This window comes from Echeneis naucrates, chromosome 2, assembly GCF_900963305.1.
Source record: "Echeneis naucrates chromosome 2, fEcheNa1.1, whole genome shotgun sequence".
In the NCBI taxonomy this organism is placed as follows: Eukaryota; Metazoa; Chordata; class Actinopteri; order Carangiformes; family Echeneidae; genus Echeneis; species Echeneis naucrates.
Window position 1 is genome coordinate 12,085,098 of NC_042512.1, and position 14,621 is coordinate 12,099,718.

A 14,621-nucleotide genomic window follows, 5' to 3' on the forward strand; every position below is an offset into this window, starting at 1 on the left:
ATCATCATCAAATTTGCTCAGCACCACCCATTGTTTTTGATCATTTGCAGCTGTGGCCATTTAGTTCATAATCAAAATCTTTTTTTTTTTTTTTTTTTAATCATTGTTCTGTTTAGTTACATGCTACTGTAATTAGGATCATATTTGCCAGAGTTTGTACTGAGAACTTGTCATCTTTTGTTTTACTTTATTGATCTTTTTGCATCACTGCACTTTGCTCAATATCGACATTAACCGAAGACTGACTTGTTCCAATACCTGAGCAGTCGAGGAGCTTTACAGTTTTGAAGGTTGCAGATCTATGAAGGACTTTATGCGGTGTTTCTCTTTTTGAGGGGAATCAACCATCTGCTCAGGATGCCTCCAGGACGCCTCCCTGTGGCGGATATCTTGAGCAACTGGGAGAAGACAAGAGAGGAAGATGACGAACACGCTGGAGGGTTTAGGTGCCCCATCTGGTCTGGCTACGCCTCAGGACAACCTGAATCATGGGCTGAGAAAGGGAATCTTCTGTTACACAAAGTGAGAAAGCAGCATCTATAAAGGCTTCCAGCTTGATCTGCAAACTGCAGCACAGGTATACAAGCTGCAGGGCCTTCATTGAACTATCTGTAGCAGGAGTTACCTGGGTTTGCTCTCTTCACTGTGAGTGCAGTAACAGTGTAATATATATATATCATGGATCTTGGTGTAATGACCTGACACATGTATTGACTAGATACTCAGTTTGGGCTCATGTTAAAATCTTTAGTCTGACCAAGAAAATTATTATGAACTGAAATGACTGAGATTGAAAAACACTTTACGGGCAACTGTAGTTGCTTTATTGTTTAATTTCCCCTTTACTTCACGCTTGATGAACTGTGCTTTCGTTCTGCTCCCAGGAGGACTCATTGGCAACAATCAGGCAAGTTCTACTTTCTTGTTTAGTGCTGTATGCAAATGTGCTTCTGGCGTATATAGGCAAAAAAATAAAAAAGTCAAGCCCTTAAGTCAAGTTGCAGAGTGAAGGGATTAAGGATGTGTCTGCTTTGAATAACACACAATGTAGGATAAATGCCTGCTGGGAACCTCTTTGACTAGTTTAAAGCTGACATTTTGCTTTCAATATATTGAATCTGAACTCATTTTGCTGAGCTTTATTTCCAGTCTGGCCCAAAAATAAAGCTCTTGATCTCAGTGAGAAATTAATTATCACATTTGGTGACTGACTGCAAATGACCTGATAACAGATGCATTAATAATTAAGTCTTTAGCTGATTTCAATGTCTCAGACCGATCTTTAAATTATTTCCACATCTTTATGAAGGCATTCAGTACATCAGAAAGATGTACTGACTTCGGCCACCAAGGGGAGCCAGCTGCCTGCAGAAAAGGACTTACACTTTGGCAACACAAGTCAACCAACTTCAGAGTGCAGTATGTCTGCCTTCCTTCAGCAGAAAACAGAACGGGTCAAAACTCCCCCCTGGGGTCAAGTGTGGTATCATATCTCAAGGTATAAATCAGTGAAATCAGTGAGTGCTGTTCTGTCAGGCTCTTCGAACTAACTACATGATGGCTAAGAGAAAACAACACACACCAAAACAATCCTAACAAGGCAACAGCAGGATGCGCTAAAGACACAAACAAAAAAACCCAGCAAAAAGGCAGCAATTAACTGTTAACAACCCTGTGTCACTGGCTCCTAACTTGGAGGTTGGAAGTGCTCATAATGAAAAAGACCGAATAAACAAAAACTATTTTTTCTCAAATTTTAAAACTTGATCGACATTCAAGTGTGATTATTGTTGTAACCATGACAACCAAGGATTGGTAAGTCACCGTTTGATGAGACGCTCCTGTGGGGAGTTATGATTTCTTGCTGAAATACTGGCTACGCAATGCTTCCTGAAATAGTGATGACAGAAAAAAAAAAAAAAATGCATTCAAATGAAACCCACAGCTGAACCATTTATAACTAACACAATCAGTAATGAATGTGAATACAAATTCAAAGAAATAACGAAAAGGACCAAACCCTCGATGCTGTTTAATTAACCATTTAATTCATAATGTCTGAATGAGTCACTGTCTTGATTTGAATTGGCTTCTCAGTCTAACCCGAACCCTTTTTCCTTTCCTATCGATTTAAATTATGCCACTTGTTCAGATTTTTGCACGTCTGTGTAGCCAGCACAGATCAGAACCCACCCACATGAACACTGCTGGATCTTTACTCGAGGGAGGGGAAGACAAATGCTTGAAAACACAAGGCCTAATTTATTTATTTTTTATTCTTCGCTAATGATTGTAGTCAGCCATGCATGAGCTGAAGTGAGCAGCTCCACATATGGTGCTGCAGCCATGAGGAATGTCAGTTTTAGTAAGCGGCAAATCCACCGCGTGTCCTCATCCATCCTGCAGAACAGATGACGCCTCTACACAAAGACACAAAAAGAGGCTCTAATTCCACAATAAGACACTGTCCAAGATTTCACCTTGGCTGAAAGAGGCAAGGATTTTGTCTCAATGCTAAATGGCCTCTTACTGATTCCCTAGTTACTTCTTCACAGTCAACTCTACATCCATTTTTACAGACAATCTACGATAGCAGCGCATTGATCGAGGAATTATTGAGGGGTCCAACTAGACCATTGATTAAAGACAGAGTGATTAACCACATAAACATGTCTGAACCAGCTCTTACTGAGGTGAGCATTTTCTTTGCCATATTCGTCCGATAATTCAACTTGAGGGCCAAAGAGAAATGCAAACACCCTCAGTCTCAGTTTAAAAGCAGTTTCCATTTCAGCTCGAGTAAACTGAACGACTTGAAGCTTGTAAACTGACATCTGAATGTTGCCCAGCACTACATTGCACTGTACGTGTTGAATGTTGAACCCTCTGTACCACATTATTCTCAGCCTCATATTATGCACAGCGCACTTCATCTTAACGACAAAATCTAACATATGAGCAAACATGTCTTCATTTTTCCAGGACTTCTCTGCCCTTCTCTTGCTTTGGGTCCTCACAAATACAGAACAAGACCACACAGGCTCTTTGCATACAGTACGCAGACACTTACACACACACCCTCATACAAACACTGACACTTCCAGTATATTCAGGGCATCAAGGCTTCAGTCCTACTGACACCCAGGGGAACTTGTGTCCTTTGTCAAAGCAACTGGTTCTGCCACACTGGCAGCTTCAGCTAGGAGGCAGGCACTGTGTGCGTTTGTGTGCACGTGTGTGTGTGGTTGAGAGACATAGTAAAAAAGAGAGAGAGATATCACCGAATGCATGTGGTCCGACTGATCCTACCCAAATGTTAAAAAAAAAAAAAAAAAAATCACCTACAGTCTCACATGCACCGTTTGCCTGCTGAGCGTTAGCAACAGCTGCATCTATAGCAACAGTCTTTGGAGACAAGATGCATCAGCACTTAATCAGTCATCTTGAAAGAGGCGGATTTTATTTTACCAGCCAGGGCTGCAGCCAAAACAATGATTGCTTCGTACTGGAAGCCTCCACGCTCCTCTATAAAAACCTGTTGTGCCATCACTTTCCATTACAATATTAATTTGAAACTATGAGTGGATCAAACCCAAGGATCAATCCAGAGGATAGCAGCTTTTTATTAGCAAAGCTTTTATTACAGATTTATTGTATTTTCGTCTCTTTTACGGCTCATATTTCAGTTTAAGGATGAGAGTTAAAACAAATAATGCTGAACTGCCTGTTTTCCTCTCTCGTTTTTGCCCATCAGCTCTCTTCATGAGTCCTTTTGACAGAAGTCTGTCTCTGGGGCTGCTGTTAATCTTTTAACACTGGCTCCATCACAACAGCTACCAAACAGAAACCTTTTTAATTTGTATTCCACACTTCATTGATAAATAACTGAAATTACAATATGGGCAAGCAGATTGTCTAAATTACAAAAATCAATCGAGAAAGTCATGGTGCAAACAATAGTATGTCACGTCAGGGTTCACATGGTTGGGACAGTTATGTTTAGTTCATTAGTTCCATTCATGGCTATTAAAAAAAAAAAACAAAAAAAAAAACAAAACAAAAAAAAAACCAAACAAAACAAAATCATTGTCATTACTGGTTCCTGCTAACTCAAAGCTTCTTTTTTCCTGTCACTGTTTCACAGAGCCACTCTGGCTCTTTCAGTCGACTCGGCTGCTAGTTGCGGCCCCTGAGGTGGTCGCCGAGTGTTTGTGTGATGCAGGCCCTCTAACTTTGCTAGCATCAAAAACTGTCCTTCTGAGGTTCAGTGATGTTCCTCCATGTGTGTGCGCGCGAGTGTGTCTCATCTCCGGCCTCTGGCGTGGTCAGGTCCGATTTCTATCACTGCGCTTTTTGGTTGGCCAAGGAAACTGTTTGCTCTGCCTCTGCAATGCACCAGCCATCCATTTGTTCATCCACCCCTCAATCCAATCAAATGTCCAATCGTCCCCTGTGTTGTGAATCTTCTCCATCCCAGATGTGCACTGCCTGCCCTGCAGTTGTTGCACCTATAATCCCTGGGCTCATATCACTGCAGTTCTGCACACAGTTCCCCTGTTAATCATCCTCATCTGATTTCACAGCTGTATGTGCGCTACATCTTAACATGTCCGATCTCATTTGAGTCTAAATCCTATAGGGATTGTTCCCTGCGTGTGGACGTGTTGTGTTGATTAAAATAGATTTCCATCATAGAGTTTGCTATGACTCAATACCAATGTTCTGTCCTGTATTTAACCCCAAGGTAAGCCTCAATAGAAACGAACCCTTAGAAAGACGGTCACCTTCAGCATCTCCACGTGCTCACATGGGCACAAAACACACTACAAGGTGGAAGCAACAATATAAATCAATATAAACATTAATAAAAATTAAAATAATTGGTGATATCAAAGCTACCACAGTTGCTTCAGCATGAATTACAGTCTGTTGTGTTTGGAAAAGAGAATCATTTGCAGCAAGACTTCAAATAATACTCTATTCCCTCCCTCTTTGCTTCCATTAGTATAAGGTCGACATGACGTATTTGGATACATACATTTAAATGAAGTCATGATTGGACTTTGAAAATTTGAACTATTATCTTACATTTTATAAAACTTTTCTGACTTGTTTTGTTCTCTACAGCAAATAAAGTTAAATACTTTATACACACCTCCTGAGAAGGCAGGTGGTCGTCCTAATCTGGGAAAAACAACATCCCTGTAAGACTAGGTCCTTATTAATGTGTAATGCATGCTGTCCCTGATGTGTGACGGATTAAACAAACCAGGATCTACATGGTACAGTGTTTTGTTTTTTGTGTTGTTCAAAAAGCGAGAACTTGGTGTTTGAGCCCGGAGGAGTCAGACACAGTCAAAGTTCCTCACCAAGCACAAGTTCACTCATGGGTTTTTCGCCAGGAGGCAATGTGAACCCATTACTGGCTGCATTGACCACATCCCTGGAGAGGGTCAGGCAATATTTTCCATTAGGAGCATGGAGCTGCTTTGTGTGGAGCAGCTTTAGAGTTATGGACGCAGACTTTTTAGAGCATACTGAACACTTAATGGGAGGTTTATTGTTCCCAAGACACAAGAGTGCTGCAGTTCTGGCTATCGGGGATGAATTCAAAAAGGAGGGGTTCAAAAGGACCTCTGTTTCCTTCTCGTCCACGCGTCCGTTAGCATCTGAGTTTTATTTGCAAACTTTACAGTTGCAGAAAACAAAAGCCATGCACTTGAATGTAATTTTAGCAATTAAGGCCCAACATAGCAGGTCTATGGCTTCTTAAAGTACCAGTATTAAGGATAATCAATATGTAAAGCAGCACAAGGGAAATATAACTTCTAAACTTTGCTTGTGGAAACTCTATTTAGGACAAAACAGGTTTTTTCCTTGGACCGTTGACTGCAATGATCCAGAATGAAATATCACTATGATACTCTGTAGAGACATTCATGATTCCCAGTGGATGAATCCTAATAATTTGGTTGTTCTGCCATCATGATGATTTATTAGCTATATTAACTCTAATATCCTTGTGTGAACTGCTTCCTTTCCTGGAATAACTTGGCTCTTAGTTATGTCAGGATATTACAATGTCCCTCATAGCTGTTATGTTGCATTGCCTTAGGTTTCTTAGACACCATTTGGTTTTTGGTTTGTTCTGAGCTGCCAAAAGCAAATCAAAATGAAAGGGCCAATGTAAAATAGCAGCTGCCAAGTAAATACCATCATTTTATAGATTTAAGCAGCGTACAAGTTAATTAACAGCAATGGAAGTACACAGCACTTTACCACTGTTATAAATAGCTTTTTGGATACCCACTAAGCTGCCTCGTTGGCGACGGTGCAGTTGTCTCACAGTCAGTAGTTACATGCTCTTACACTCATGGAAAACCAGCATTGATTTCTGACACGCCAAACAAATCAGAAATAGCTCAAAGCCAATATTACTGCTCACGTACTTTGCCTCTGCCTCACTTTACTGTTCCACAACTAAAACGCAGTCTTTTCCGATGGAGGGACAAAAAGATTTTGGATCGTGGCCCCCAACTAAGTATTCAAAATAAACAATTAAATTTTCAAACTTCCTGGGGTCGGCCGAAAACCCCGACGCCACTCTCCTGTGCTTGTAAACTATCAGCGAGATTGACTGCTACTGTGATCTCCCTCACTCTCTCCTTCACGCCCTTCTGCCTCCATTAGGACCCCAGCACCCTGATAAGAGACGTGGATGGCCATGAGGACAAGTGCTGTTCTGTGCAGGATTGTAATAATGGGTAGGGAGGTGGGGGTGTATGTGCTAGCTGGGCCGGCCTGGGTCCATCACCTTGCTGGAGGCCATGGGCGGGGGGTTAATCAACTTATAGGGGCATGAGAGATGCTCTCACCCCTAGTGTGCCCATACTCTGCCATCTTGGTCTTAAACTCCCAGGCTGCACCTCTTCTCTCCTGATCAGGAGCTTCCCTACAACTGAACCGGTAAGCAGTTTGACCTTTGACCTAAAGAGGGGCCTCATTAAACAGATCTAACAGACAATGAGCAAAATATCTCACAAAGGCTTTTGATTTATTATGTAGAGAATTATCTGTGATTTCAGTTTTTAATTTAGATGGCTTATTATGGCCTACTAAGCCATTAATATCATTTCTCAAAGGACAGATAGCATTCAGGGGAAAAAGATTAGACTTCAATTATACAAGAATGTTATGTAAACTGGTTTTTATCTAGGGCCTCTACGGCTCTCGGTTTTAGGGTTTAAACTGTGACTTTACAGTCCCATTCACACAAAGCAGATTTTTTCTGATGTGAGACTCAATTTACTCTGAATTTTACCCCACGCACTCTTCTTTTGCCGCTTCATGATAGAATGTGGAACAAATTTAATGCTCCATTTGTAGTTTATCCCATGGGCCATTTTACAGTCGGGTTGATAGGTAAAGCCGTGGTTACCATTTCACGTTGAATAGGTAAGGTACAAGCATCAAAAGTATATAGGAAGCATCAAGACAAACTCCTACTCCTACTGTATCTTGCATGAACAACATCTGCGCTAAGAGAAAACAAAAACAAGTGAAACTGAGGCGAAACATTTTCGTCATGTTGTGCATTGCCCCTAATCCACACAGTATAACCCCAGTGTTTGCCTTCCCTGGCAGCGCCCTTAAACGTCCTGCTGCTGCCCAACCCTAATAATGTCAGATTAAGCAGTGCACAACTGTCCATCTGACATGAGGGCTGGATTTGTGCTGGATTGGAAAATCTGTATGGGATGCTTCCAAAGCTCTGTAATTCTAATTCTGCACAAACACACACAGATAGATACGCACACCCACAAAGAGAGGCAGATTAAAAAGCAGAGGAACAGCGGGGCATGTCATGGTACTGTGTGTGCGTGCACTGCTGGGGTTAGAGTTTGTATGTGTGCAGAAGTGAGGCTGGTCTTCTACTTCTTTAAGATACATGAAGCCAAAAAGCTTCAAGTGTCCTGAGTGAGTCAAGGCTGCACACAACAGAACACCTCAGTGCACTTTTAATCAAAGAAATTTTAACATGTCACTGGGTTATTTTCGTGGCAGTTATCAACAATGACATGAACAATAGCTTGGTGGATTTTGGGGGGTGTGTGACCCTCCCTGGGACACGGGAACCCCGGAGGCTTCAGTTGTGATTCAGGCCACCTCATCCCCAGACATGCACCCATGATGCCCGAGTGCCTCACTGGGTATGCCCCCCCTCCCTTTTGTTGCAGTGGAGGGAAGGGGGGTGGGGGGTGTGGGCTGAAAGGCTGATAGGACAGGGGGTGATGGTCGCCCAGATTGCACCCCACCATACGGCCTATTTATACCTCAAATCAAACAGTATAGTAAAAGGAGTATTGCACAACAGCAACGAAAACTGCGTTCATCAAGGAAGCCAGTCGGGTTTGTTTCATCACATAATTTCGAGAAGGGTCACGTGTTCCGCTGGTCGCTCATGTGACCAGGTGGTTTGGACCAATAGGGTGGCACAGTTCGTCCTGGGCAGAGCGAAAAGAAGAAAGGGGAAAAAAAAAATTTCCCTTTTGCAATTTTTAATCTTGCCACGCGGAAAGCGGTCATCATCTACTGTGTCCTGTGCTACATCAAGGTAAACTCCTTTTATGGCTCTTTCTGAGAATCATTTGGTGAAGCCTTCGACAAGCTATAGTGTAGCATTCTTGTTGCCATGCTAGTACTGATATACCAGATTTCTTTCCTTTTTTTTTTTTTTTTTTAATTTAGATGCCAATTGAGTAGCGTACGTTGTTTCTGGACTTGCCAAACTTGCATTAAATCCAGGTCAGCACTGAGTTGGTTGGCGGCATCAATAATTAATTAACTTGATAACTTATCAAAGTCAAGAATAATCATTATTCTGATAATGAGCTGTGACACTGTATGACTTATTGACTCATCTAATTCACTTATTTGAAGATCAAGTTAACATTTCCCGAAGTTACTCAGAGTGCCCCAATAAGGTGGAAGCATGCAGCGCGGAAATATTTTGCTTTTCCCCAGAGAATAGTCAATATACGGTCAGTTGACTTCGCTTCGACGGGGTCTTGATTATCATTGTTTGGGTGTTCATTGTCTTTCACGCTTGAGCGATTTTATTGTTGAAGAATTAGCACCGAATGCGGAACATGAAACAAATTAGAACTGGAAGAACTGCTGTTCACTGAAAAGCTTGACTGACCCTTTTTCTCTGTGGAAATGATAACCTAACATGATCGTCAACGGAATTTATACATCAATCCTCCCGAAGATCATTATTCCAATTATCGTCACACTGATATTAGCACTGCTGATGGCCTTGTTCTCCACTAGTCATAGACCTAAAGTGTCATTCGTTATTAGCTCAAGAGGTAAACGCTGTACTTGACTTGAAGTGTGCCGATGAATAACTCCTTTGTTTGGCTAAAACAGCTTGCGAGTTCAACAGTGAAAGTCATTGTAAGCATTAAAATTCTTGCTCCTGCTATGGGAGACAACACTAAAACAGACGACTAAAAACGGCTGAAAAGAGTGTGAAAGACAACAATCGGCTAAAATAGGGAAACCAGAGGGGGTGCCCTCTCAACTGATTGTGCACGAGTCCTTGCTGAAAGCGCCATGTATGGAAGCCATGACTTTGTGACAAGCAGTGATCTCACATTACAAATTGTGGCAAATCTAAAATGGCCGACTTAACGCTCAGCTCTTAGCGCTGCATTCACAGCACAACATGGTGTGCCTGCACTGTAAAGCCTGTTACACTGTGCTCAGTGGAACTCCCACCCTCCCAGCCTCAGACCATTTGAGGCAAACACGCAGAGCTCACTTTTAAAGCCACTTGGTGTCTTCTTTGCCCGTTGCTCTGTCTGATTTGACTGGTTGTGGTGAGGATGTGGTGGTCACAGTTTTGATTGTGATTTAGGCTGAGCTATCAGGATGTTGGGCTGCTGATGTGGGCTGACAGCTCTTGAGAGCACTGTCATAGCAGCGTATAGAAAGGCCGATTGGGTGGACGCCCCCCCGCTCCGCCGCACCACATACAACAAAAGCCAGCGCCAGACGAGACAAGGGCTGCTCATATACCAGTAAACTAAGGGCAAAAACCTCAGGAGTCAGAGTAACTCCTCTATTTCTTCTACTTGATCTGCCAACAGCTATGATTTCTGACAGGAGCAGCCATCACCAGCAATTATTTATCATCTCGCTTCCTCAGTCTTCATTCCTGTTGCTTTCCCTGTCACAAACTTCATCTCAGGTTTTGTCTCTGCAGATGAGTTAAAAGTCAAAAGGTCCTCACTGTGAAAACATATGGATCAACCAGGTCACCCTCTGTGCTCCCCCTCTGCTGCCCTATATGCATGTAAATTTTCCTTTCGCTCACCCTTAATTGGAACACAACATATTGAGTCAACGTTTTCTTTCGGTTGAGTAGATTAGCTGCATTAGTACATCTGCAGTTCAGTTTTACTGCATACCTTGAAGGCATTTTCTGTTATTGTTAAGTGCTATAACTGATAACAATACAATCTATTCAGTATCAGCATGGGAATACATAGATTCAATACAGCATAATTTCAACGATCACTCTTTAGTACTGTTGGTTGATGAAATGTAATTCCAAGAATCCCCTTCAGCGTGAAGCTGACCTCACTTTGCTCTCCAAATAACTCGAAGATGACCAAAACAAACTCTCAGAAACACACACAGATAGTTACAAGACCTAGGTTCAAGTAAAGCCTAAAAAAAATTAAATATATATGGTATAGAAACCACTTGAAGATCAATGAGAGGGTTAATTAGATTCTACGTATATTTAAAAAAATAAATAAATAACTATGGAAAAAAATACAGATGACAAGAAAGTAACTCAGTAAGAAGCTCAGGCTCTTCCCTCTGTGGCATGAGAAATGCAGATAGATGAGGGATACTCAGATTATTTCGAGCATGTCTGCTTAGGACAGGGAACATGCTGTCCCGCATGGCTCCTTCACCTCTGATAATGACTATTCTCTATATGTACATATCACACAACACCAGTGAGCAATCAGTAAACCTGTCCATCGCATTTTCAACTGATGTTCAGACATCAGACAAGAAGTCTATTTTCACGCTACTTTGCTCACTTTAAAATCATTATGGTCACATTAAAAACTCTGTTCCTGAAACCTTCATCTTTGCACCTTCAACGCTGGTTGACAGTGGCGATGGGTGTATCTATGTATCAAAACGTCATAATGACATATCTGTAGATATGTGGATTAGGATTACAGATGACGGGAGCTTTGGCCTAGATCAGGCTGCTGGCCGTCCATTTAATTAATTTCTTGCCATGATTGCACATCTTTCTCTCTTGTCACTGACAGTAATAACCTGACTGCATTGCAGCACAAGATTTTTTTGGGGGTGTACAATTTTATTTCCCCAATATTTATACATTTACTCAGAATTGCTCGTGTGTGGTGATGTCGTGAGAAACATGGTTATTGTCAAAATATATCCTGTGTGTGTCGTTGCGGTCCAAAAACAGCAAACTTGAGATTCGGAGGTTAACATAAAACAGATTCTTCCGAGTGTGAGCCCTGTTTTTCTACAGACTGGAGGTGACAGTGACTTTGTCCTGTCATTTACTACTTGCGATGCAAAGCAGCAGGAGCTTTTGAATGTATTAACCTACATTCTGGTGTAGCATTGATTGGGGGGGAAAAAAAAAAAAAAAAAAATGTACCTCGTCATTGATATGTTGAAAAACAGGCTGGAGGTTTTTTTCCATACTTTAAACTCCCTATCCAGTCAGAGGACACCAGACAGAGTGATGTGGACCGTGTCAGAGGGGCCAATGTGAGTTGATGGTCACTTAACTGTGCAGCAGCTCTCAGCCTGGAGTTCAGAGCCAGCCATCCAGTTCAGTATGCAGAGTGCTGTCATGAGATGCCTCCATATCTGTGGCCACGGCTGCCTTCTTCCTGTCAGTCGAGGCAGATAAAATCATATCAATTCATTTTTATGCATTTAAACACTGATGCTGTTGCATTTATGACCAATAACCCCCAAAGAATCTTTCACGTCAAATGTCCGCCCTTAAATTAGCCTTTTCATTCATTTGCCTGTGTTCTGCTATCTTTCACACATCGCTGGCTCTGCATAAGAGCTGCATCTCTTCATTGTTGGCAGTACATAAAATGGGACCAAGAGACAAAAAGAAGAGAGACATTAGATTCAAGTTCTGAGAGAAACGAACAAGTCTTTTCTATGGCAAGCAGCGAGCAGGCGCAGGGTGAGATGGGAGGCGAGGGGGAGGTGGGGGAGCCATTTTGTGCACTGCGTTGTCCAGCCGAGCGTAAAGCGTGATTAATTCAATAGCCGCCATAGAGGAGGAGGCTAGCAGCACTGCAACACAGAGCATGACCCACTTTCCCCATCAGATGTCATGAAAAATTCCCTGCCATCCCTCTCTGCGCTTCTCATTCCCCCTTCTCCAACTTCCTGCCTGATTAACAAAGAGACACAAGGAGAAAGTTGCATACATGTGTAACATTTGAAATAATCAGAAGCGGCCACACATTACAAATTGTTATTTTTTTCAGGTTTTAGGAGTAAGAAATAAAAAAAAACAAAAAAACAAAAAACAAAAAACAAAATGCTTCTTTGCTGGAAGGTTTTAGCCCATTGGGGCAAATGATTCACAGGCCTTGACCCAATTCTATTATGCTACAGGATGCATGAGCAAAATACTGTCTGGGAGAACAGCTATTCAAAATGCAGCTCTTAACGCTGACCTTGATCATCTCCCAGGTCCAACAGACTTGTTTCTGTTGACCTAAATGTACAGTGGAGTATCCCAGTTTCACTGTGTTAGTCACGGTAAGGAGACCCTGAAGATGTTTTGTTTGCTATTTTGTTTTTTCTCCGAGGTGCAGTTCATTATTTCACAAGACAGAGCTGAGGAAGGAATCAAAAAGCAAGATATAAAGGGCGTAAAAGACATTATGTTCTGGCTTTAGGAAAAGAAATTTTGAAGAAAAGCACTCTGTCTTGTCACTGTGGCATCAACCATCAATTTTAGCTTGAATCCAACCTTCAATCTTGGTAGTTTTTTTTTTCCTCCCTCCTGGGCCCCCACCCCTGGAGAAGGCCTACACCACTGGCTTGGGTCTTAAACCCGGATTAAGGCTTTTTATGTAATCTGGTCTCCTCTGGGAGATTGGAGGGACAGCTGGCAACAGAATCCCTGTCCCTTATCTCTCGAACCTCCGCTGGCCTTCGACCAGTACATCCCTCAGCTCTGCCTCTGCATGCGGCGTAGATTAGAGCAGAAACGCTTTCTGGAGCCAGACATTTATTTTCAACACATGTGTAGGACTGGGTTGTTATTCAAGAAGATAATTGGCACAACTTGGACCAAAAAAAAAAAATTTGAATACTGAACACCAAACTTTTAATTTTGTCCTTTAGGTTGAAGTAGCGAATATCCTTACACTGTGTTTTCTGTAATATGCTGATAGCCATAAAAACAAATGGTAAAACTTTGATTGCTTTGATATATATTATCTATATTTGGTTTTGTCATATCAGTGGCAGCCATGCTTTTATCAGTCATATTTGCCAAGTCCAAGTCATTACACTATCCACCTCAGTGCTTGGCTGCCAGTCTGTAAAGACTTCCATGTGTGCAGCTCTGGACCAAACATGAGCACTGCTCAGGGGAATGAAGCTATTAAGTCAGACTCTCATTGTGTCTGTGCTGATGATTCAGATGCCTGAACGTGGCGACAGCAAGGTGAAGCTATCTAATGACCTGCAGCTTCTCCTCACTCTTGTGTGGGCTGAAATTACACAGATTTTAAAATCAATTAACCTTAGTCAGCTGCTTGGAAACAATCATCTCATTAAAGGCAAACCGTTGCTCTCAATACAGTTTTGTTCGGAATAAATACTGCAGGAGGAGCTGCATTCATTTGATTCTTCTCATTAGGTTTTTAAATATTCTTTTTTTTTATTATTGAAAAACAAATCAAGGCCACAGACGTGAATTACCAATTACATAGTGGAGTAACATGCATGCATCCACATAACAATGACTTGGCAGAAGATGACATTACCTGTGTCTTCAGTCAAGGTCAACTGCTTCTCTTTCAGCAGGCTGAAACACAGATAAGAAAATAGAAAAAAAAAACAACAACAACATTACTCAACTTATATTTAGTCATTCATGTCTTCCTTCATGTGATAGAAAATGTAGTTCTACCTTAGATGTCAAGGTTTATTATGCTTTGGGGAACAAATTGTGTCAAATATCAAACAAAGCAATCGAAGTTTTACCATTTGTTTTTATGACTATCAGCATATTACAGAACGAATCCAGGCAATATCTGTAACATATGAAAATAATTGTTATATATTACTTGCATGAAAGCTGGACATTTGCAGTTTCACACACCAAATGTGTTTTTTTTTCCCCCTCATCTAAAGAGGAAAATTCATTTGAATTGAGTCGCAGTTGTTCACAGAGCTTCATTAATATCCTCCAGGTCTGACTACAGACGACATGTTCACAGGCTGTCAGTCAATTGACAGACTGGGGCGCCCTCTTGTGTTCACTCAGTGGTCTTGGTCAACTCATT